Below are 23,830 nucleotides of genomic sequence, written 5' to 3' on the forward strand. Positions count from 1 at the left end.
GAATTGGTAAAAACAAAAAACATAATAAAAAAATCTAGCAGTTTGGGTTTGATGCTGGCACCACAAATGCTATAGCAGCATTTTTCCCTACCCAAACTTGTCTCACTCCACTCCCCCCCCCCTCCACCCCCCCATCATTCAGTGTAATCACTCTTTCCAGAGTTGCTTGTTTAGAATTTATTGTGACAGCTTTGCCCTAAAATATGTAAGCTGTTTCTGGAGTTCTCTTTGCCCATCAATACCTTTCAGAAATTTGCCTTAAGAGCCATCTGTCAAACATAACAAGCAAAATTTGCTAAGGCATGCCACGGTTGCACAAAATCTCTTGTTGTGTACAGCTAATGTGGTTAGCTAATTTGTGTGGACCAATACAAAGTTAAGAGAATGAATGTCTAGGATTTTTTTGAGGGTAAACATCTCACTGTGGTTAATGAAGTCTGAGTTCTCAGTAATCCATCTACAGCAACACTGCAAACCCCAACAACTCTGGCAAATGGTCATTCCAAACCAAATACACTGTTCAAAGGGATTTATTGTGAATGCTATATTTACCTGTGATTCATTTTAGTATGAGAGAAACAGGTATCAGGTGGTTCTGGTACATCTATAGCCTGCCCAGACTGGCAGGGCTGAAGGTGTATTCCTAGGTTCTTTGCATTGGCAAGAGTTTATGGAGTTATCTATCTCTGTTGTTGTTGTTTTGCTATTCTAATATGACAGACAAACCTACACCTACCTGAAATGTGTAGAAATAAAGATAATATTTGCACAAATTGAGTGAATGCCCTAAATGTCCTTAAAAACTGCATTTGGTTTTCTTTCTTTCTTTGTTGTCATTTGCATACCCATACATATCCATAGCCTAGCTGTTAGTTAATCAGTGCTCTCTCTCATCTGACAGGTATAAGTCTCATTTAATGTTTCAGTTACAATGAAAACCACGTTCCAGCCGGAATTTATTGAGTTCTATGTAAAGCTGTCCATGGACAAATTATTTTTTCTCAACCACTGCCAAACTGAATCTGATTTAAGAAAGTGTAGAAATGAAGATTGATAGGAAAAGAAGAGAAATTGATTTGTTTATTAAAAAGAAGGATCTATTGGGTTTGTTTCAAGTGAGTGCTCAGGATGAGTTTGATCCAACTGGGTTGCGTGCTGGTGGAAACAGCCGAGAGCAGAAAGTCAGAATGTGCAGGTCAGCTTGATGTAGAAGGTCAGTCACAGATCTGGATTTTTGTATTCCTGAGTTTTACAGCAGTGCCTTATCCTTTGTGAAAAGTTGCCTTTTGGTGGTACAGCTGATGCTATATCTTTTTATTGGGATACCTAAGAACCATATCAGATGAAAGAATGAAAATGCTCATGCTGTAATCCTCCACATATGTAATGATTTTGCACTAAGTACTTTTTGTAGTAAAAATACTTAACTCTTGGTGGCCTGTATCAGGAAGAGTGTGGCCAGCAGGAGCAGTGAGGTCATTCTGCCCCTGTACTCAGCACTGGTTAGGCCACAGCTTGAGTACTCTGTCCAGTTCTGGGCCACTCAGATTAGGAAAGATGTTGACTTGCTGGAATGTGTCTAGAGGAGAGCAACAAAGCTGGGGAGGGGTTTGGAGCACAAGCCCTATAAGGAGAGGCTGAGGGAGCTGGGGTTGTTTAGCCTGGAGAAGAGCAGCTGCTCTCTACAACTACCTGAAGGGAGGCTGTAGACAGGTGGGAGTTCGTCTCTTCCCCCAGGCAACCAGCACCAGAACAAGAGGACACAGTCTTAAGCTGTGCCAGGGGAGGTTTAGGCTGGATGTTAGGAAGAAATTCTTCATAGAAAGAGTGATTGCCCATTGGAATGGGCTGCCCAGGGAAGTGGTGGAGTCACCATCACTGGAGGTGTCTGTTTAAGAAGAGACTGGATGAGGTGCTTGGTGTCATAGTTTAGTTGATTAGATAGTGTTGGATGATAGGTTGGACACGATGATCTCAAAGGTCTCTTCCAACCTGGTCCATTCTATTCCATTCCATTCATCAGATGTATGTGACAACACTCAGTAGCCACAAGAATAAATATGCATTGTAAACCCCCAAAAACTTTGATTTCCTTTTGAAATGTTATTGGGGCAATTAGTCTAAGCATGACAAACAGCGCTTGGATTAAGCTATTCAGTTTGCAGGGTACAAACTACAACTTTTTTCACTGTACAGGTTTCAACTTCAATGCCCCTTCTGAGGTACTGCTGCTTTGCATCACTTCAGAATCCAAAGACAAGAATCATGGCCTTTCAGGGCAACTCTATGCAAGCAGTCAAACCACTTCTCTTTAAAATAATGTGGTTTTTAAAGAAAAGATTTCAGTTCAATTTCCTTTTTCTTACCCCAAGTCATGATTAAATCTTTAGCTTAAACAGGAATTCTTCCCAAAACAATTGATGGGATTTTACTGATGAAACAAATGTAGGGTTTAAAAAGAACCCCCAAAACCCCAAACCCTTCACACAACAAATCCTACCACACAAGAATTAATCCTTAGGGGTGTCAAATTCAGTGATGTGGCAAGCAACAACATAATGCCTCTATTGTCACCAAACTATCACTGTATGAAGCAAATTTGAAAGTGATGTCAATCAGTTAGAGCATATGTAAGGAGTTTTGTGCTATTTCTTCTCATCCTGTTTAATTTGACTAAATTAAAATTCACTGAGCATTCACGAGGGAATAAGCAGCAATGAGTTAGGAGTTACATCTTAGGACTACTCATGAAGTTATATTGAGAAAGTGAGAGGATGTGAGCTCCTCCTAGCAGAATTAACCATCCCTCGTTTTGTCTCTAGTCTGCTCTCTGTTAGTGGTGACTCCACACAGATGTTTTAGACACTATTTCACTGGTTCAGTAGCCTTAAAATTAGAAATTAGTTTTGTAATATCTGGCCCAATTTTCTCTTGCTGTCATTTAAACTCGTTCTTCTAGGCACATTGAAGGTAGTGAATGAGATGATTCCTTTCCTTTGTCATGGACTTTATATAGAATAAGAACTACTGGCTTTTAGCTTTCTCTCTAGTTCAACTGCTTAAGTTTGACTGAATCTATGATAGGGTGTCATGTTCCTGCTTGTTACTCTGCTGTAGACTTCTGAGTTGGTTCTTATCCATCCTGAATCTGAAAGCATATTTTGAAGAGTGTGGCTTCCATCCAGGACACTTAATGGTGCTGTGAACAGTCACTGCTTGAGCTTTTTAACCCTTCTGGGTAGCATTTCTAAAGAGATTGTTTATTTGCCTAAACTCTTCTGCTTTAGTGGGAACTTGCTGCCTAAAACCCTTTTTCATAACGCATGTCATGATTGCTTCAGAAATAGAGCAGCAAAATCAAGAGAAGTTGATTAGAATCAGCAAAGTGCGAGGACAGCTTCAGACATATTCAGATTTTGTACTACAATCATTATGGAGGGAAAATCATTAATATTTCATTATTTGATCTATTTCTGTCATGAGTTGTAACTGAAAAAAGTTCGGCCATGTCACAGGGATAATTAATTGAAATCTAACCTTTTTGCTGAAATCAGTTGGCCTTTCATTAGGAGTAACAGATCTGTTCTACAGTCTTTGAAAATGAAAGGTAAATGGCAAATCTACTTCATTTTAGATCTAGGGTGTTCAGGCATTCAGTTGTGTTTAACTGGAAGTCTACTGAAATATTGAAATACACTTATTTTTCCTTAAATTGAAGTAAAAATAGATTTATTTGGGGGGGGGGGGGGGCTGGATCCTAGTTTATAGTATGGATATACATTTTGCAAGTAACTGAATGGATTACTGATAATCAAATTAAATATTAGATTTCATTTTTTTTCCCCCCAGCTTGTTAGGAAATCAGAGGAGCCAACTATTATGCTCTGCTAAGTTAGGATATTTTTCAGATGTGTTATTGTAATGGCATTCTCAGATGTGGCTGGGCTCTTTACAATCATGATTAAGGAGGTATTAGAGGTCCAAATTAGAGAATTATGTAACCTTTGATACAAACACTTCCTCTCCCAAGTAAGGTGCTTGAAGGATGAGTGTCTGTTCAAATTGTCAGCAGCAAGAGCAGCAAATATAAAAGCTCAAGTACAACTTAATTGTCATGCCTATTCTCTTTTGATTTAGGAAGCACTTGTTTTGAGTTCTGTTCTGTCTAACATGGCAGAGAAACACCTTTCATGTATTCTACAGCATGAAAGGAACTCTGTTGCTGGATTTCATGTCCCTACTTTAGATCTTTCATGGCTTATGCTTGAAAGAGGAGGCTACTAAGGGCAGTAAGATAAAATGTACATTTAAGGCTACAAGTGTGTTCAAAAATCTCTCGTCTTTGACTTGGCATGAGGCCACAGAAGGCAGCTTCACTTGAGGCACTGGATACCTGAGATTAACCATGGGAGTTCCAGTAGACAGTGTAACTACTCTGAACTTCAGCCTTTCTTTGAACACCTATCATCTCACAGAAATGGATGAAAATTTTAACATCATGGTTCCCTTAAAATGTCACTGTAATAGTCTCAAAAGGGTTCCCTTTTGCTCACTTGGAGGTTTAGAGACCTGTTCTAGATACAAAGAATTTATTGATGATAATTTTCAGACAACCTCCCTTGACTTTCATCTCTCATCTCACTCTCTCCTGCCTTCAGATTGAACTTGAAGGAGAAGAAAGTGAATATGTTCAGATAGAGAGTTTGATTTGTCTTTTGGTTGTGCAGACCCAGCACTGTTTTGGGAGTTACTTAAAGGAGTTAGGCGTAGATCCTTGGTCAGCCTTGGCAGTTAGACTGCATCAGTGATGAGCCTCAGGAAGATTCAACAACCTACATTCATTTTTAACATGCTATTTTAATATACACGAAATAATATTGCCTCACAGACACTGGTATATGAGTGCTGTCATGGACTAGAAACCATTAAGAGCAGTACTAGTGTGGTAGGAAGCAGGTAGAAAGGATGCTTGTAGATCACAGATGTATTGTGATATAACTATTTACAGTCACTGATACAAGTTAAGAGTTTTTCCTCTGTCTCTAAGGGAGAAGAATCAGACACCAAATCAGCTAATTGGCAACTTGCTTAATGTTTTGCCTGCTTAACTCCATTATTAGGGAAAAGATCCCTTGCAGCGTGTATTGATGTGTCTAAACAATCAATAAATGAAACATCTAATTTGAAAAAAATCCATTTATATGGCAAGCAGCAATTTAATTAATTGTAGTTAGGAACAAATTTGGATTGATTAGTGCTCACTGTTACTTAAGGTTACTTTCCCTTGTTCTTACTTAGCAATATTGTTGGAAGCAAAAATAAAAAAGACTAAAAGATGGAGAAGGAAATAATAGAAATCTTTTCCAGTGAGGTTCATGTCAAAATATTAAGTTCTCTTTCTAGCATTTCTTCAAGATGATTCAAAATCATTATTTGTCTAAGTTAAGGGGACTGAAGTTGGATATAGATATTTTTTCCCCCACCAATTTAAGTATCTGTTTAATCAGACTATTTTTATGCAGCTACAGAAGGAAATAAGCAAGTGTAGAGTATGACAAGTGTATTATAATTATCTGTATGTTCATGAATGGTAATATACATTGCAATTAAATGTTAAGCCTAGCGTTTTGGAAGGTCTAATCAAACTTTCTTTCAATTTAGTGGAAGCTTTGCTTGAAATGAATTTGATACTTTGGAGAACGCTTCCCAAACATCCAAATGCTTTCCTGAGAATGAAAGGAAGCTTGGTGATAGAAATGTTCTTTTTTCAAACACTCCTTTGGGGTACTCTGCTAGCTTAGTTTCTCTGCTTATAGCTATAAATAACACTGTGGAAAGAGAACCACCCCTAAGCAGATAATGAAATGGAAACTAATGGTAATTATAATAATTTTATTACTTACAACTACTCTTCAAGTTATGTAAGGATTGCCTGTTACTTACATAACTGTCTCCTCCATAAGAAAAGGAGGCTCATCCTTTCAATCTGGAAGCCTAGTTTTCTTTCATTTTGAATTTCATTATTTTCTCATTGAGTCATACAGAAGAGTGTCAGAGGGTCTTGGATATCTGCATGCTAGAGCTGCACCAGGGGAGGTTTAGGCTGGATGTTAGGAATAAATTCTTCACAGAAAGAGTGATTGGCCATTGGAATGGGCTTCCCAGGGAGGTAATGGAGTCTTTGAACGCTTCCAGTGATGATAAGAGACTGGATGAGGCACTTAGTGCCATGGTTTAGTTGATTAGATGGTGTTGAGTGATAGGTTGGTCTTGATGATCTCAAAGGTCTTTTCCAACCTGGTTAATTCTGTATTCTGTTAATTATTTTAGCTTATTATGATCTGAGTTTTGAAGTGGAACGTTTCCTTGGTCACGTGAAGTACAATCCTTGAGTGTGGGATAACTTGTATTGAATCAGTTCCTACCTATAACAAGAAAAAATAGCAGCTATAAGATATGAAATTGCTCCTTGGTGGGAGTGGAGAGACTCGAAAATTGTCAGGTTTATATGTCCCAAAAGAAATGACAAAGAGAAGTTTTAGAAACTAGCCAAATGGAAACCAATGTGCAAATCACTAAGCAAATAGCTATGAACATTGCTCGTCTGCTGCATGAGCAGAACATGCAACCCTAATTCAAGGGTTGCTAGCAATAATACCTGGCAGAGAACAGAAGTGAAGGAATGTTGATGAAAAGGGGCAGCCTTGAATCCTCTTTCCTAAATACCATGATGGTTGTTTTAAGGATAGAAAGATGTGAAGTCTGGACTGCCCTCTGTCTTTAATTAGTAACTACTAACAGAGTTCAAATAAATTGCAATGGTTTTGCTTACTTTACTGTAAGGCTAAAATTATATACTACTTTGATTCTAAAATAAGTTATTTACTCTGCCTTTGATTTCAAGCATGGACTACTCCAGCAATATTTATCATGCTGTATCTCTCCCTGTCTTTAAAAGACACATACTGTCTTTAATGATCTGTATTTTGATGTTCTTTAAAGGCCTATCACCATAATTTATGGGACTCTACACTTAGTTTTCTCTCCAAGCTAGAAAAAGATTAAAATGCATTAGGCTTACTGAGTTCTTATTCACATTTTTCAGGTATCAATTTGTTGCTTTCAGTTTTCACAACTCCTAAAAGCTCAACATTTTAGGTCAAGTATTAAATGCTAATTTAAGATTCCTGCTGCTTAAATGCAGACTTGTGCTTTGGTTTTACTACACTGTTACACTATGTTGGTATTATCCTTATTTGATAATAGGTTCACAAGGTGTTTTTATTCATGACTTAGTTTTTGAGAAGTGGAGGAATGAACAGAACTTTTTAATGCCTGCTATAATAGATATCTGCAAACAGATGTTGTAAAAAATACAATTGTCTCCCTACACATTGCTACCTAGAGACTTGAGGAAATAACTGCTTACAGCAGTTCACTGTAAAAAATTAATGTATTTTAAATAAGAATTCTCTGAAATATTTATCAATCCATTTTTATTATTCTTTTATTTATACATATTGTAAGCTCAAGCTTTGGCCTGGTTTGCTACTGCATGGCAGCAGTCATCAGTAAACCTGCGTATCTGAGTAGGAATTTGGAGGAAAAGGAGTAAAGCAGTGGATATTCTGTGGGATGCTTGTCATATACCTGGTTTATTAGCCACAATGGACATCTGAGGTCAGTGTCTGACACTCACCCCCTCTACAGCTACACTTGGAAGAATTCAATACATTTTTTTTCTTTCAAATGTTTTATAAAGGACTTCACAGCTCTCATGTATGCCCTTTTGTGACCTTGCAGGGTTTTTAGAGGTAACACATTAAAACTATTAATTGCATGAGGTAATTGAGCTATATTATAACACCTCTGGAGGACTGATTTTTCTCCAGCAGCACACAGGGAGTAAAGAGTTAATTCATATCAACTGCCAACAAATTAAATTTTCCTGCACAGTAAATACTTCTTCAGTGTCCATTGCAGCACAGCTTTGTGAAGGATCAAAACTTTTCATGATGAGTAGGAAGAGATTGTGTGTTTGAAAATTGCTTTCTCCAGACATGCCTTCAAAATTCATTTGTGTCAGTCCTGCATCTCACCTGTAAAGGGTCTCTAAGTATACAGATTTTAATATTGGTTATCAGTTATCAGCAGTGATTTGCATAATGAAACCTTTTAAGGGAAGATCTTCTTTTTTTTACATGAGGCACTGTGTATTTACATGAGATTATTATATAAATATTAAATAGAGTCCTGTTCTGGAATTTTTGAAACATGCTGATGATAGAAAAGATTGGAAAGTTCCTTTCTTGTGGAGGAGCACAGCAGAATGTAGAGAATTCAGCTTCAATGAATGCACTGCAAAACTTTTAGAATATGCATCAGAATTAAGGGTGAAAAAGTAAAGCTGTGCTGAAAGGTTTACATGTTCTAATAAATGCCAGTAAGTATAGTATCATTTCTGCAGGGTAGTCTTACATTTTGCATAATCTTCCTTTCAGGAAAATAAAACTTTAAAATATATTTGGTCATTTTTATTGGATTTTTTTTTTAAGAGCACAGTACCTCATTAGTATATGTTGAGTTATAATGGAAGCATATCCCCAATGGAATCTGAATTCATTAGCATTTAATTTTGGTGTTTGGCAGAAGGTTGAGTCCAGCAAGCACCAGTTGTTACTGAGGTGGATATTGAATTGGGTTCAGGCACGGGGTGAGGAAGCCGGGGGTTGTTCCTGCCCTTCCACAGAAGCCAAATAGCTCCTGAGGAAGGTCACACTGAGACTGCCTGGGGTTCTGATGCAGACAAAAAGCAAACCCCATACCAAAAAAACAACAACAAAAAATGAATTTTGAAACCAGGGCAATTCTTCAACTGCTGTATGTAAATGCTTGAGCTTGGACAGTCAGGGATTGCGGTTTCATCACTTGGGGCTTGCCTGTGCTGCTGAGCAACCAGGTTCTGAAACCATTGACTCCAGTGCTAATATTCAGCAGATAAATACCTGCAGATATGGAAAAGGATAGGCATTACCATGTTCACTGCTGCAATCTCCTCTTGGAATGAGTATTTTTCCTGTTGGATTACAAAGGGAGAGACAGATTTGTTGGAGCCTCACACACAGGGACCCACAGCTGGGCCAGAGCGGGAGCTGTCCATGCTGCTGTGACAGATAAATATGGAGACAGACTTAACACAATCTCCCCATAAAGCTTGAAGGATGTGAATGCCTCTAACATGGAAAGGTTTTGCTGATAACTCCTGCCGTTTGGCAGTGCTGCCTTTGTCAGTCTGTACCCTGGCTAACGTAGTACATTTCCTGCTGTGCTCTGTACAAGAAGGCACTGGATCCCTGTTCCCAACTAGCAGTCTTTAATTTCTCTCCAATTTCCCCCTTCATTCTGTGGCTGGTGATTTTTATGCATTTCTTTGTTTGTTTGTTTGTTTTAGTGTAAATTGTTTGAATTCATCTCTAAGTCTGATGTCACAAAGAGTGGAACAAGATGGGCATGTGCTATTCCTTCTAGGGAAGAGAAGTTCAGGTGAATTGAAGCTCCCATTAAAAAGTTGACAATGTTACAATATATGAGAAGTCAAGACAGGATAAAAACAGGGAAAAGAAGAGGTTTGAAGTACAGCTCACTCTTGTTTTCTTGCTCATCCTGGGGCAGGGCATAGTTGGAAGACTTTTCATTTTATGGTATCTCGTTTCTGTTGAGTTTACCAGATGGAACACATAGATATACACTCACTTTGAGATGTTCTTATTGTGCACTAAAATCCACCTACCTTAAGGGTGAAACTGCAGCAGCTGTTCCTCACTAGTATTGCTACAGGATGGTCTCAGAACACAGTCCTGGCAAATACACCGTAGGATTCATGTATATTCTTCATCCTATATCTTTGTATAAAAAGATAAAAATCTGCTCTTCCTGTTAGCTGTGTCTGAAGAAATGTGGGGCTTTGTTGTTTTGGTTTGGTTTTGTAGCTTCTTTTCAATTTTGGCAAGTATAATTCCAAGTTTTTCAAAGTATTTGTTTTCTTGATTGAAATTGTGACTTATTTCATGTTGAAAAGAAGTCCTTTTTATTGAAATATGGCAAAAGTATGGTGTTGTGTTGCATATTTATTGAATAATCCATTCTGGATTATGTCCTGTGTGTCTAATTCTTCCTATGGTGACACACTGCAGTTCTGACCCTCCTAGAGGATCAATTTGTTTGGTAGTTTAAAAATTATCACATTTTGTCTCTATTTTCCCCCTTCCCTCCTGTATTTAAACAAATAGTTTTTACACTAAATAGGGGAGTGGATAAAAAGCATCTTTGAGATCAATAAGTAGTGGAGTGGTTGCATTTGAGGGAATATTTTTACCGAGGTCAGGACAAGGAAGAGGGTTGATAATCACAGGCAAGGAGGACTGTGGTGAGAGTGTTTGCTAGGAGAAAAAGCAGGATGGTCACTTTTTTATATGAGATGAAGCCTTGGTCTCAAAGAAAAGGTGAAATATGATTGTGGAAGTGTATCTGACTTTTTTTTTTAAAACTCTCAGTTACTTGGTCTAGGTATTCCACTGACCTTTCAAACCCAAATGAGTTCAAGGTTTCATGGGCCCATTCTAAACAGGAAAACATAAAGGGATATATAGCGCTCAGCATGCTGAGTGCTGCCAGTTGCCTTTGTGCTTGTCTGGATTTCACAAAGTGGAATTCATTGAGGTATGTGGGGTTTTTTTCTTGTTCAGTATATTATCCAAGTGAAATACTGATTTTTCCAGCATAACAGAAGTGGGCAAAGTAGCAGAAACATAACAGTTTCATCACAAGGTGGCTAAACTGTGAGCTCCCCATGCTATGCATGTGGTAGGATTTGCGCTCTGTCGGGACAAGATCTCTCCTGCCAGACAAGTGAGGTAGGAACTGAGCAAAGCCAGTGTATTCCACTACCTACTGTGTGGTTGAAACCAAATCATTGTGGTATTGCTGCTGCAGCAGCTTTATAGCTTTTCCCAGAGTGGTTGGAGTAGATTTAAAAACTCTGCTCCTGAAGTAGTCTGAACTCTAACTACTCCTTCGCCCTTTATAGATGCTCCTGAGACCTCAGCCTTGGCAACTGGACTGTGCTAAGCCCAAGTATGGGCTCATCTGGCTTTGAAATGTGCAGCTGCACAAAAGCTAAATAGTAAGACTTTGGAAATCTCCTTCTAGTAATGACTAGTGAGAATCCCTGGAGGGGGAACAAGATTGAATATGTAGCTAATTATATTGTTCAGGGAGAGATTTAATTGAAAGATAAGGTTGGAGGTGATTAAAAAAATTTCTCTGAGCTTTCAACTTTCATGAGTGTTCTGTGTGCAGTTATGGTTTTGTTCTTTTTTTTTTTTTCCTTTTATTTTCTATTTTTTTTTGAAGAAGTGATTTACATATAAGATCAGTAATGCATGTAAAGATATGCCAGGAGAAATTGCTAGATGCATTACTGACAGACAGGAATACAGAAAACCAGTATTGCTTCTTAAGCCAAGTCACTGATTAAAAGCGGTGAGAAAGCAAACTTGTTAATAGAGAATGAACTGCAGTTTAACTATGCAGACTTTCCAAATGTGGGTGTCACTTAAAAATCCTTTTCCTGGCATTACAAAGGAGAAATGACTGTTCTCTCACAACCAAAGTCTGAGTCATCATTTGAAGTGGTTTGTAATGATGTCTGGGTGGCTGTAGCTGGGAAACATTTGACCTTCTGTGGAATTTCAGGAATAGGCAATTGCTTCACTGAGTTTTAGGCATTAATATTATTGGGTTGATATAGAAGTATAGAATCAACAAGGTTGGAAAAGACCTCAAAAATCATCAAGTCCAACCTGTCACCCAAGACTTCATGACTACTAAACCATGGCACCAAGTGCCACATCCAATGTGATACATTATCTGCATATCCAATCACAGAGTCATTTAAGCAGGAAAAGACCTTTAGGATCATTGAGTCCTACTGCTATCTAACTACCAAGATTTGGGCTAAACTATGCCACTCAGCACCACATCTCTGCATCTGTTATCCACCTCTCTGGGTAGCCTATTCCAGCATTTGAGAACCCTTTCATGAAAGGAAGAAGTTTCTCTCTCATTGCTCTGTGCCTTAAAGATCTTGCACAGTTTGGCATGTGGAGGTGGAATGTTGGCTGGAAGTTTTGACTTTTAAAATTCTAATTTCTTTTGTGCTCTTGGCTCCTGGGAATGTGACTAAGAAATCACCACATAATTTACTCAGTTCTGGTTAGTGCAGTGATATTACCCTGCAAGTGCTTCATTTTTCCATGAAATGGATTTTGACAAATGCCCAGAAATATGCCTCTAACTTTAACCTTCTATTTGTAGGCAAAGATAGATAACAGCAATAGAGATAAAAATGAGATGGTGACTTTGAGCAACATGACAAGAGATTATAAATCTTAGGACTGTCCTTGTACTGCACAGGAGATTGCAGTCTTAATTAAAAAGTTTTTGAGTGGCTCTCTGAGCGTGCCAATGACTCTTACACTTGTGCATGAGGATATCTACCTGGGAAGCCTGGTCATTCTGTCCTGTGCCTGAATGAGCTCTGAATAAGGCTGACAGTTATATAACATGAACACCTATATCAAAAGGGACACTTGTGGGCCTTTAGTTCAAGATCAGCTATTTCACTCAATCTGTGGGAAATGTGGGCTTTGCTTCCAGCCTGAGGAGGTGGACCAAGCATGGTGGGGCATCTTGTCCTACCTGTTGTGGTGCAGCCTTGTCACAGCAAAGCAGTCACAACAACCTTGAAAAACCGGTGAAATCTTGACTGTGTAGGAAGTGATTTGAGAATTTAATGGTGATGAGGGAGGCTTGCATTTCGACTCTCACTCCCTGGGGTGCTAATGGACTTTGGGGCACAGTCCCAAGGCTAAAACAAATAAATTGCTCCTCTTTGGAGTTGGGTGGTAGCAAGAAACACTTGTCCTGTAGGAGCTTGCCTGAACTGTGATGCATTTTGCAGTAGGGTTATCTTTACTTACTTTAATTACTGGGAGCAAGCTTATTGAAAAATCAGAAGAAGGGTTTATTTTGTCTGTCATTCTTGTGGAAACAGCTAAGAGGAGGTTTAGGAGTGTACTGTCAGTAATGGGTGAGAAACTTAATGTGCAGACTAATTACAGCACAAGGCTGTTCATTTTTCACATGAGTTCTGCTGAACTCATAGAATTTTTACTTTCTTGCCCCCCTTAAAATGACCAGGATTGCTGGCAGCGTGTTCTCAAGTCTGTGCTTTGCAGGCAGAAGTTCATAATGTGAGTGAGGGAGAAAGTAGAAGGTTTTATTCCCACCCACTCTCTTTTCCAGATCAGCAGCAGCTGGGACAGAACACATTTTTCAGTCACACAATCTGGCTACAGAATTGTGCAGTGCCCTGTTTAGGACAGCTCTCTATTCTCCTGTTTTGCACAATGAATTAGTACCTTTAGCACAGAAAGAGTTCTATGTGGTATAACACGTTTGAAAAACAATTTTTATATGTTTTATGGGGGGAAAAAAAACCAACACAAAAAACAACATGAAAGCACGACCAGAGTGAACCCTTTAGAGTATAGAATGTGAAGAAAACCTCTGATATTGTGTGTGGTTAACTTTCCTTTACCTTATTTGTGTGTTTGGTCTCATACTGATTAAAAACAACTTTTGAAACAGGGAATTATTTTGACTGGCTCTGCTTGAAATATGCTTTGGAACCAATGGTAAAGATGAAGTGAACTACCTTGACGCATCCCCTAAATGTCACCCTGAGATCTTTAACAGAGCTTTAACACCCCGAGAGCTTTAACAGAGCAGAGAAATAAATCAAGGAGAAAATAGGAGGAGATTAGCATAGAAGTTATTCTACACCCTAATGCTTGGTGGCACTGGTGACCACCCTGTGCTGTGGAGCCAAACACTGCAGGTTTGAGACAGGACAAGCAGTTTTACTGCTCTCTAGGTGGATTTTAGCTAGCAGCAGAACCTGTCTTGCATAAGTATCAAGGTAGCAATTCAAATGGACTTTTGCATTAGTGTCCTTGTGCTCTTAAGCATCCTTTTAATTCAAGAAGCTCTCTTCTCCATAATATATAGCATAGGTGCTTTTAATGCTGCATTGGACTCTTGTGGCTTAGCATTCCATGGCTTCTCATTCTTGTTTTCCTACTAGGTGTATTAACTTGTATACAGAACCCAACCAGCCCTCTAGGTTGCATTAGCTTAATACTTTCTTTTTCTGAGGATCATCCCATGTGGCCATTTCCATATTACATCTTTCTTGTTTTGAGACACCATTACATTCTTGTAATGGTGTAATTGTGTTTGAAGACCTTATTAACCTCATTTTGCATAAACCAGCTCAAGTAAATATAACTAGCTTTAATTTGAAAGCTTATTACGTGGGAGTTGAGAAATGGATTAACAGGCTAGGTCGCTTTTGTGTGGAGTTGTGAGACAATTTCACATCTGGAGCTAGAATATAACTGAACTAATCATAAGTTGGCTAGCATGAGGCTCCCCTCCTGTCTTGCTGCTGTGCCTCCTTGGGATTTGTACTGCCTGTGTCCATGGCATCCTTTTCTGAGTTTGGTTGTATAGGTCTGAGAAAACTTAGTGCTCTTCCAAAATTAAAGGCACACTCTGAGTTAGTCCAATCTAAAAAGCTACCTGTAAAGTGGGACTTGCCTTTGAAGATGCAATTTGTAGAACCAATGCCATCTTGTCTCCCATTAAGTTGTCAGGCCCCAGTAAAATGAAACCAAAAGCCATTTGAGAGTTTTGGAAATGAATACCTTAACTTCACTGTTTCCTGCCTTTCCATTATGTACTGTAATAATGCATGTTCCTTGACTTTAGACATCTGTTTCTGGTAGGACAATTGTTGCAGCAAGGGTAAATAATGACTTAGAAGATTTATTTCTGCACAGCATCTATATCAGGCTTTCACAGGATCACCGTGTCCAGTGAACTGATATCACACTGCAATTGCTCCTCTATGTACCTTTCAGTAAAGGTCATCTCAAGTTCTTTCTGGAAGTGCTACGACTGTGGAAGAAGCAGTTAGCATGAGTTTGAGATACAGTAAAACTATTTACAGTTTGGAATGTAATAGGCACATAAGTATTAAGGAAGGAGTAAAGCAGAAATTCACTTTATCTTCTGTGGGATGAATTAAAGTCTGATATTATGAGTTCCTGTTGTATAATAAAATTTAATCAGATAAAATTCCTATTGAATTCTTGGATACTTCAAGTAACACCTGATTACATTTAATTATGTTGCTTATTACAGTAATACCATCCTACTCTGCAAAGCATGCTATCCCAAAATAGAAGATATGATGAATAAAATCTTAACATTGTTTTCTAACACGTCAGCCCTCTCAGTATTGGGTATTAAATGTAGCCAGGTCAGACCCATGGAGAAATATTCTGATACAGTTGTGCTGTATTTTCACATTGTGGATTTGAAAAATGGTTGTGATGTTTGAAATGGAAAAAGCTTATTACTAATGCTAAGTTGTACTTTGGCATCTGAATGAGGACACTGGTTTAGCTCCTTGAAGAATAGTTGATGCCTTTTCTACTTAAAATAAGGGTTTGTGGTTTTTTAAAACACCTTTTTAGACTGTACATGTTTTGAGGGTTAGGGTAAATGTAAATTGGTCAGTTGATGTGATTCAGTTGTGAACTGTAATTTAGCTGAATATTTCCAAAGGTGGAGATATCATATACCAGTCACAGTCTGGCCATTCTTACTGTGAAGAATTCTTTCCTTACTTATAACTGGATTTTGTTTGTTTGTTTGTTTGTTTTTTCTCATGCAACTTTTGCATTTGTTACCTATTTTCATTTCACTTCATCTGGCTCTATCTTCTAGCAATGCATTAAGTCATAGAAGGCACTGCTTTAAATCCTGTCATCCTTACCCTTATCTTTCATCAGGCCAAACGAACCCACATCATTAAGCTTTTTCTTGCAAGCTGTGTGCTCCTGAACCACCCTCTGAATGACAACCCTTACCTTCCCCATACCCATTAGTTCATTCATTTACTGAGTGTATCCACCCAGGTGCTTACTGAAGATATAAGCCAAGGTCAGTCCCAGCATCAGCACCACTAGTACCTGCCCACCAGATACATTTCATGCCCCTCGGGCCCCTACCTACCTTTTGCAAGATTTGATACAGGAATCTTTCATTTTCAGCTTCAATTTATTAATAACATTATGCACTTTTGTGTCAATATTAGGATACAAGTTTAAATAGTTGATGAACTCCACTCATGTTCAATCTGTTGTAGCTGAAGAGAGCCAGTCCTATCCACTATATTTTTTTTTTTTTTTCTCTTGGCTAGACCAAAAGAGCAAAACTAATTTTTTAACCTATTTGGAAAATAGGCTTTAGTTTCCTTAGGCAGTCTTTTCTGATGAAAGAGTATTTTGTTGACATGACTGATCAGAACTTTAGTAATTCAGATGATCTTGCAGCACTCTCTTGTAGAAAACGTGTGGACTTTCTCATCTCAGTTGCAGTTACCTCTCTTGCATGCAAAAGCCATCCTTTGTTCATCATCTGGCTTTCTGATGAATATGCTCAGGTTTTCTTCAGTGACTCCTAGGACTTTTCAAGTACCATGAGAAACAGCTGTATCCTACTTGTGTCCTCCAGTAACTTATTCAATGAGTATTCTGACTAGCTCCTATAAATGGACAACATGTCATATTACTTTAAGGAAATACCAAAGTGAGAAGGCTAATACAGCTGTTAAATAAAATATCCTTCATTTAGTCCTTGTAATGATATCATATTGGGAAAATTGCAACCAAAATGGCTGAGCTTATGGTGGATAAAGCTGCCCGAGATCAGTTCCAGCTCTGAGAGGATAGATCCACGAGAATTAACAAATATAACTTTTCAATCATCCAGCATTGTTTTGGGTGGTATACAGGGCTAGAAGGGCCACTTCTGTACAGTGGGTTTGTTTCTTAAATGTTTAATTAAATATTACCACTCTGCAGATTAGGCTATTCCCACAAAAGCTTCTCTGGATGGCTGTTTTACAAAAAGCAAACAGTACTTAAGAGAGAATAAAATCATAATCGTTCCTGTGATTCCCTGATGGTTTTGTATGTAGATGAACCCTAAAAACATCCATACAATAGCTGAGTTGCTAGGGGCATATGCTTAGAAAGAAATGAGGGGTGTTGTGTGCATGTTCAGAATTGCAGATCAGTTAATGGAGTGCTTCTGGCTACAGGTAGAGAATAGATGAGAATTTAAATAGACTAATAGCGCAGCTTGCAACTGTGAAAGCATAAAGGTGGAGAAGCAAATCACTGAACAGCACACAACTATTATTTGTGTCTCTGTGTGCAGAAAGAAAAGCTATAACCCAAGGCTGAGCATGTCATTTTTAAAAGTTTATTGCCTAAATATAGGAATGGCTTCTTCCTTTCTTTCTTCTTATTGCTCTTGTAGTGAATATTTTAGCAGCTGCATAATTGGGTAACTGCTTTATACCCTCACTTGTTCTCAATTTTTGGCCTTTGCCAAGTAGGTTAAACATTCTGCGATGTTACTGAGAACTTCTAGCTAAATCCAGAATTTGTCTGACCCTCCTTGTAGCTTGATTTAAATGTCTGGAACTGAAGTTGCTCTTTCCACTTACGGTTTCTGCATGAACCTTACAAGCCTTCAAATTGCCCTGACTGAAAATTAGATTGAACACCAGTGCAGCTTGCATTAGAATAATCAGCATACAGTATTAGTAGTTGAATACCGCTTTTGTGACGATCTAGATTCCGATCCCCACTTCTTCAATAAAAATTAGAGTACCTGCTTTACAGAAAAGAGGCTTTAAAATACTCTTTATCAGTCCACCTTCTCTATGGTCACTACTGCAACCTGGAGTGACCAAGCTGAAAATGTTATTGTAGCTTTGAAGTCTGAAATGTCAGACAGAGAATGCAGTCTGCTGCAGAAGGTGCTCACTTGTGTTTCTAGACAATAAGGTGCACAGACAGGGCTTTGGATCGTGGTCCCTGTATACAGTGCAGAGGAGTCTCAAACACACCAGTTAGTTACTGTTCTTTGTGCCTAATTCTTGTCATTGTTACAGGGCCAAGGAGTAATGTCAAGTAGCACTCCATGGCTCGCTCTCTCATCAGTAGCACACAAGCTTTAGCCAAAGCTTTATCAAATGCTTTGTGATGAAGACAAAACAACCCACTTGTCAATTATCCCTTTGTGTTTTTTAGGTTGAGTTCAAAAGTCTGCTTTGAAAGGAAAAGAAAAGAAAGAACAAAGCAGTAAGGATTAAGTGTGGTGTGCAGTAAGATCATAAAAGTGATGGTGAGCTGGGATGGCCACACCAGGCAGGATGTTCTCCTCTGCTTTCTTTTAACTTCAGAACAGTAGAAGTAGTACACAAAGGGAATCATGATGGGTGTTCTGTATTTTTCTGAGGAGATGGATGGAAGGAGAGTGAGATGACATGTTGAGGAGGAGGTCTCTGGAGAAGGGAAAAGTAATAAAATAACTCTCAGAAATTTATTGTAAATGAAGGATTGAACATTACTGGGGCCAATAGTGAAAATGTTTCCAATACATTGATAGACCAAGAAATGGCATTTCTAATCATGCCCATTACCTTTTGAAGTGTTTTTCTCCACTACAGCCAGTTCCAATATCCTGCTTATTCAAAAGGCTTCTCCCTACAGAAGAACATCTTGGTGAAGCCTGTCACTGCTGCTGACTTGTTGAGACCCTCCTGGGGATAAAATGGGTGACACGGAAGGTAGACAGGGTGGCCAGGACAGATGCTGTCTGGCTAATAGAGACAATGTCCCCATCTGTTAGGAGGATTTCCTGCAGTTCTGAATGCTTGCTCCCCACATCCTCCAGTACTCAACAGATGGTGGGTTAAAAATGTGTAAATAACTTTGAAGTTTGGACAGAAAAATGCAAAAAGTGTTATTTTCTGAAATGTGCAATTGTTGCTAACTCATGGAGGAGTCTTACTGAACTCTGAAACTTCTATTTTCTGTACGCAAAACTAAGTGTGTGTGTGTGTTTGTTTTCATTTTTCCCCCTGGTGTTTCCCAGCCAGCTCTAAGAATAAATGATACAGAGGAAGAACAATACTCCACAAGAGCTGCCACAGTGTGAAAAGTTATTATTTGCTGATAGCTGACATCTCTCCACAGATGTGCATAGCTATTTTCTAGTCTAAATGTGGGGGAATAAGGACAATATTCTTCCAAACACAAATACCTGGTGATCTCAGGTAAACGCTGTCTCTTTTCTTCTTGCAAGTTCCACATTGTTCAAAAAACAGAGGCATAAACTTAAGCTGAGCCTCACTGACTGTGTTGACAATGAACAGCAGTGAAGGAAAGAGACCATCAGAATAACATGTGGGGGAAAAATATTCATCTTTCTGATACAAACTGCTGTTGTGGTGTCCTTGGCCATCAGAATGAAACACGGATGCCAAACTACAGAGAAAGATAAAAAGACTCATTCAAATTTCCAGAGGTTAGACTTGCAGTCTGAGGTGGTGGAAGTGTCCTGCCTACAGCCTGAAGATTTTTGGGGCAGTGGGGTGTTTTGCTGGAGGGGAAGCTTCACAGAAACACAGTTATTTTGAATGGGAAACTAATATAGGGGGAGAGTCTGATAACATCTTCTTTTTCCATTTTGATATTTTAGAATAAGAATCTTTTTATGTTGAAATGTTGTAAACATATGCAAATGTAAAAGCCAGGAGTAGAAAGAAGTATCCAGCATTTCCAAATAATTACTTTTTCTGTTTATTTTGGTATTTGTTTGTGGTTTGTTTGTTTGTTTGTTTGTTTTTCCCTTCCACTTAAACATTTAAATGCATAGTGCAGGAAAAAAAATTAGTAAAACTTGATTCCTTGTGGTGGCTGCAGGTCAATTTTGCATGAAATTCTTCCAGCTGGGAGATGAAGGTTTGCTCAGGAGCAGATAAGGGGCAGAGGGATCACCTGAATTGAAACACTCCTGCTGCCTGCTTGTAGGACACTGGAGAATCACTTCCAACAGTGACGCAGACGATGAATAAAACAGTATTTGTATGCTGAATGATGCATTTCAGCATAGAATCTTAGAATCAGTCAGGGTTGGAAGGGACCACAAGGATCATCTAGTTCCAACCCCCCTACCATGGACAGGGACACCTCACACTAGATCAGGCTGGCCAGAGCCTCATCCAGCCTGCTCTTAAACACCTCCAGGAATGGGGCCTCAACCACCTCCCTGGACAACCCATTCCAGGGCTTCACCACTCTCACAGTGAAGAACTTCTTCCTCATGTCCAGTCTGAATCTCCCCACCTCCACCTTCATTCCATTCCCCCTTGTCCTAACACTACCTGATATCCTGAGAAGTCCCTCCCCAGCCTTCTTGTAGGCCCCCTTCAGATACTGGAAGGTCACCTCGGAGCCTTCTTTTCCCCAGACTGAACAGCCCCAACTCCTTCAGTCTGTCCTCATAGCAGAGCAGCTCCAGCCCTCTGCTCATCCTCGTGGCCCTTCTCTGGACACATTCCAGCACCTCCAGATCCCTCTTGTAATAGGGGCTCCAGAACTGGAAGCAGTACTCCAGGTGGGGTCTCACCAGAGCTGAGTAGAGGGGGAGAATCACCTCCCTTGACCTGCTAGCCACACTTCTCTTGATGCAGCCCAGGATCTGATTTGCTTTCCGGGCTGCAAGTGCACACTGAGAGCTCGCGTTGAGCTTCTCGTCCACCAGCACCCCCAAGTCTCTCTCCTTAGGGCTGCTTTCCAGCCAGTCACTGCCCATCTCTTGTGAAGAGATGTCATTGCAGCTGTTTTAAATGCAGTTTCATTTATATTTAAATGTACCAGTTTAAGAATTACGTGTCCTCTGAGGGGCGCAGGCACTTTGTATGAATGTGTTCACTGTGCAAGAGAATTCTTCATACCACAACTCACGATTCAAAAATAGTAGTGTCTGCATCCATGCTGTGTCCAAGCGGTGCAAAAACCAACGTGAATGCAGAGAAGTATCTGGAAGGACTCTTTAAAGATACAGCACATCAGATGAATATGATATTAAGAAAATTACAGCAATAAAGAGTTCCAATTGTACATCAGACTATTAAATCATGCAGCTGTGTTCTCAGCAATAGTGTCAATGTTTCATTCTGCCCCTGTACACTGCACTGGTTAGGCCGTACCTCGAGTACTGCGTCCAGTTCTGGGCTCCTCAGTTTAGGAAGGATGTTGACTTGCCGGAGCGTGCCCAGAGAAGGGCAACAAAGTTGGTGAGGGGCTTGGAGCACAGGCCCTATGAGGAGAGACTGAGGGAGCTGGGGTTGCTTAGCCTGGAGAAGAGGAGACTCCAGGGGTGACCTTATTTCTCTCTACAACTACCTGAAGGGAGGTTGTAGACAGGCAGAGGTTGGTCTCTTCTCCCAGGCAACCAGTATCAGAACAAGAGGACACTGTCTCAGGCTGCATCAGGGGAGGTTTAGGCTGGAGGCTGGGAGGAAGTTTTACACAGAGAGAGTGATTGCCCACTGGAATGGGCTGCCCGAGGAGGTGGTGGGGTTGCCGTCGCTGGGGGTGTTCAGGGCGAGGCTTGACAGGATGCTTGGTTGCATGGTTTAGTTGATTAGGTGGTATTGGATGATAGGTTGGACACGATCTTGAAGGTCTCTTCCAACCTGGTTTATTCTATTCTATTCTATTTTATTCTAATGTGAATTTATAAAACTAAATGTGGCTTTTGCTCAGCACCACTGAGGAAGATGAAGTTTATGGCTGCAATGGAGAAGCTGGCAGGTGCTCAGTAATTTTATGCCCTGCTTAGCAGAGGGGAAGCAATGGGACACAAGATTTACTGCTGCTGACTTGTTTTAATATTAGGCATTGTGTTTAGTTAGCTAACATGAGCTTGGCAAATCCCTCCTGGGACTGATGAAAAGGTTGTAATGTCAAAGGAAGTCTTCAATTAGAGGTCCCTTATCTCTTGTGTCATAAGGCATGTTGAATAGATGCTGTGAGACTGGACATTTCTGTAAGGGGCCAGTGGTCACAGTAAAAATCATGTATGTTTAATGATATGTCTAATTATGAAGTGAGTATAGCTTTTTAATATGGTCTTAACAAACTGAAGCCACAGAGCAAGACTATGAATTTCTTTCATGTGTCCTAAGAGGACCAGAAACCTGCTTGAAGGTTTGTGTGGCCTAGAATTGATAAAGAAAGGGCAGTTGAAAATAACAGTGGTTACCCTGTATAACTGAATGTTCTTCTTTTGGGGGGGTATATTAATGAAACAAACAAACAAAAATGAAATCTGGGGATCTTCTTACTCTTAAAAATTGACTTACATTACTTCAGACAAGGAGCAGCACAGAACTATTTGTGGTTTTGAATTATTTCAGATTTTCGTGTGTTCTGCATCCCCCCCCCCTGCACAGTATATTTAAGTCTAATGTGAGGTCAATTTATAAAACATGAATTATTCAGCTATTGTTCCATGTTTTGATACAAGTCTGTGCATTTAGTTTTGGTTTAGGGCCTTTGCCTGGGTTTCTTTTAGATTTTTATTTCATAAAAGGGATGAATCTTTTCAACTTGAGTTGGGGCTATTCAGTCTGGAGAAGAGAAGGCTCCAAGGAGACTTAATTGTGGCCTTCCAGGGGCTTACGAGACAGCTGGGGAGGGACTTTTTAGGGTGTCAGGTAATGATAGGACTAAGGGGAATGGAACAAAAATAGAAATGGGAAGATTCAGATTGGATGTTATGGAGCAGTTCTTCACCATGAGGGTGGTGAGACACTGGAACAGGTTACTCCAGGAGGTGGTGGAAGCCTCATCCCTGGAGGTTTTTAAGGCCAGGCTGGATGTGGCTCTGAGCAACCTGACAGGTCCCTGCCCAAGGCAGGGGGGTGGGAAGCAAATGATCCTTGAGGTCCCTTCCAACCCTGACAAATCTATGATTCCCTGCAGGACCCATTAACTGATATTGCAGGGTTAAATCAGTGCCTGTGGCTTTGAAAAGCCTAAGTCTAACTGTATATATCTATGCTGCAGGATGTATTGTCAGTTTGTGAAATATGCCAATGTAAGGGACAGTTCTTTATTCTAGGAAACTGAAATGCAGAGTCAGGGTTCACACTTCCCAGTATATTTGAAATCTTGTATTTAAAGAGCATTCTCACAGTGAGATATTCACTCTTATTTAACACAGAGCCTTGTTTCCCAGTTTGGTGCTTTTCTCTTTTCTTCTTTCCCCACCCCTCTCCCCAGTATTAAATCTTCTCAATTTCTTTGCAATTAGTCTAGAAATTTTCTAGTCTCTCTTCCTGTGTGAAAATTTACACTTTCCTGCAGAGAACAAGTTACAACTGATGGTGTTTCCTCTCTCATCGCAATAAATGTCAGGCTTTCTGCAAAATACCTTTGCTGGCTAACCAGAAAATGCACTTCTGAATGCTGATGTGGCATTTGCAGCCAGGCTGATTTACTTAATGCTTCTGGCTGGGTCATTCAGGGAGTGTGTAAAGTGAGGTCAGCTCCTTCTCCTAAAATCAGGGGAGATTTTCTTATCAGATGGTATTTAAAAAGAAGCTGTTCAAGATGTGATTAAGAAAAAATTAAGCTTGAATCTGAGTGTTGTAGAGTGGTGCCCAATTTCAGCAGTAATCTAGGTGATATTGCTCCTTAATTAATTCCCTGTAAGACTATGGTGCTTGAATATCCAACATTGCTGTTTTATGTGCCTTGAGTGAGTTTCTTCG

The sequence above is a fragment of the Dryobates pubescens genome, chromosome 26 (assembly GCF_014839835.1).
Source record: "Dryobates pubescens isolate bDryPub1 chromosome 26, bDryPub1.pri, whole genome shotgun sequence".
NCBI lineage: Eukaryota > Metazoa > Chordata > Aves > Piciformes > Picidae > Dryobates > Dryobates pubescens.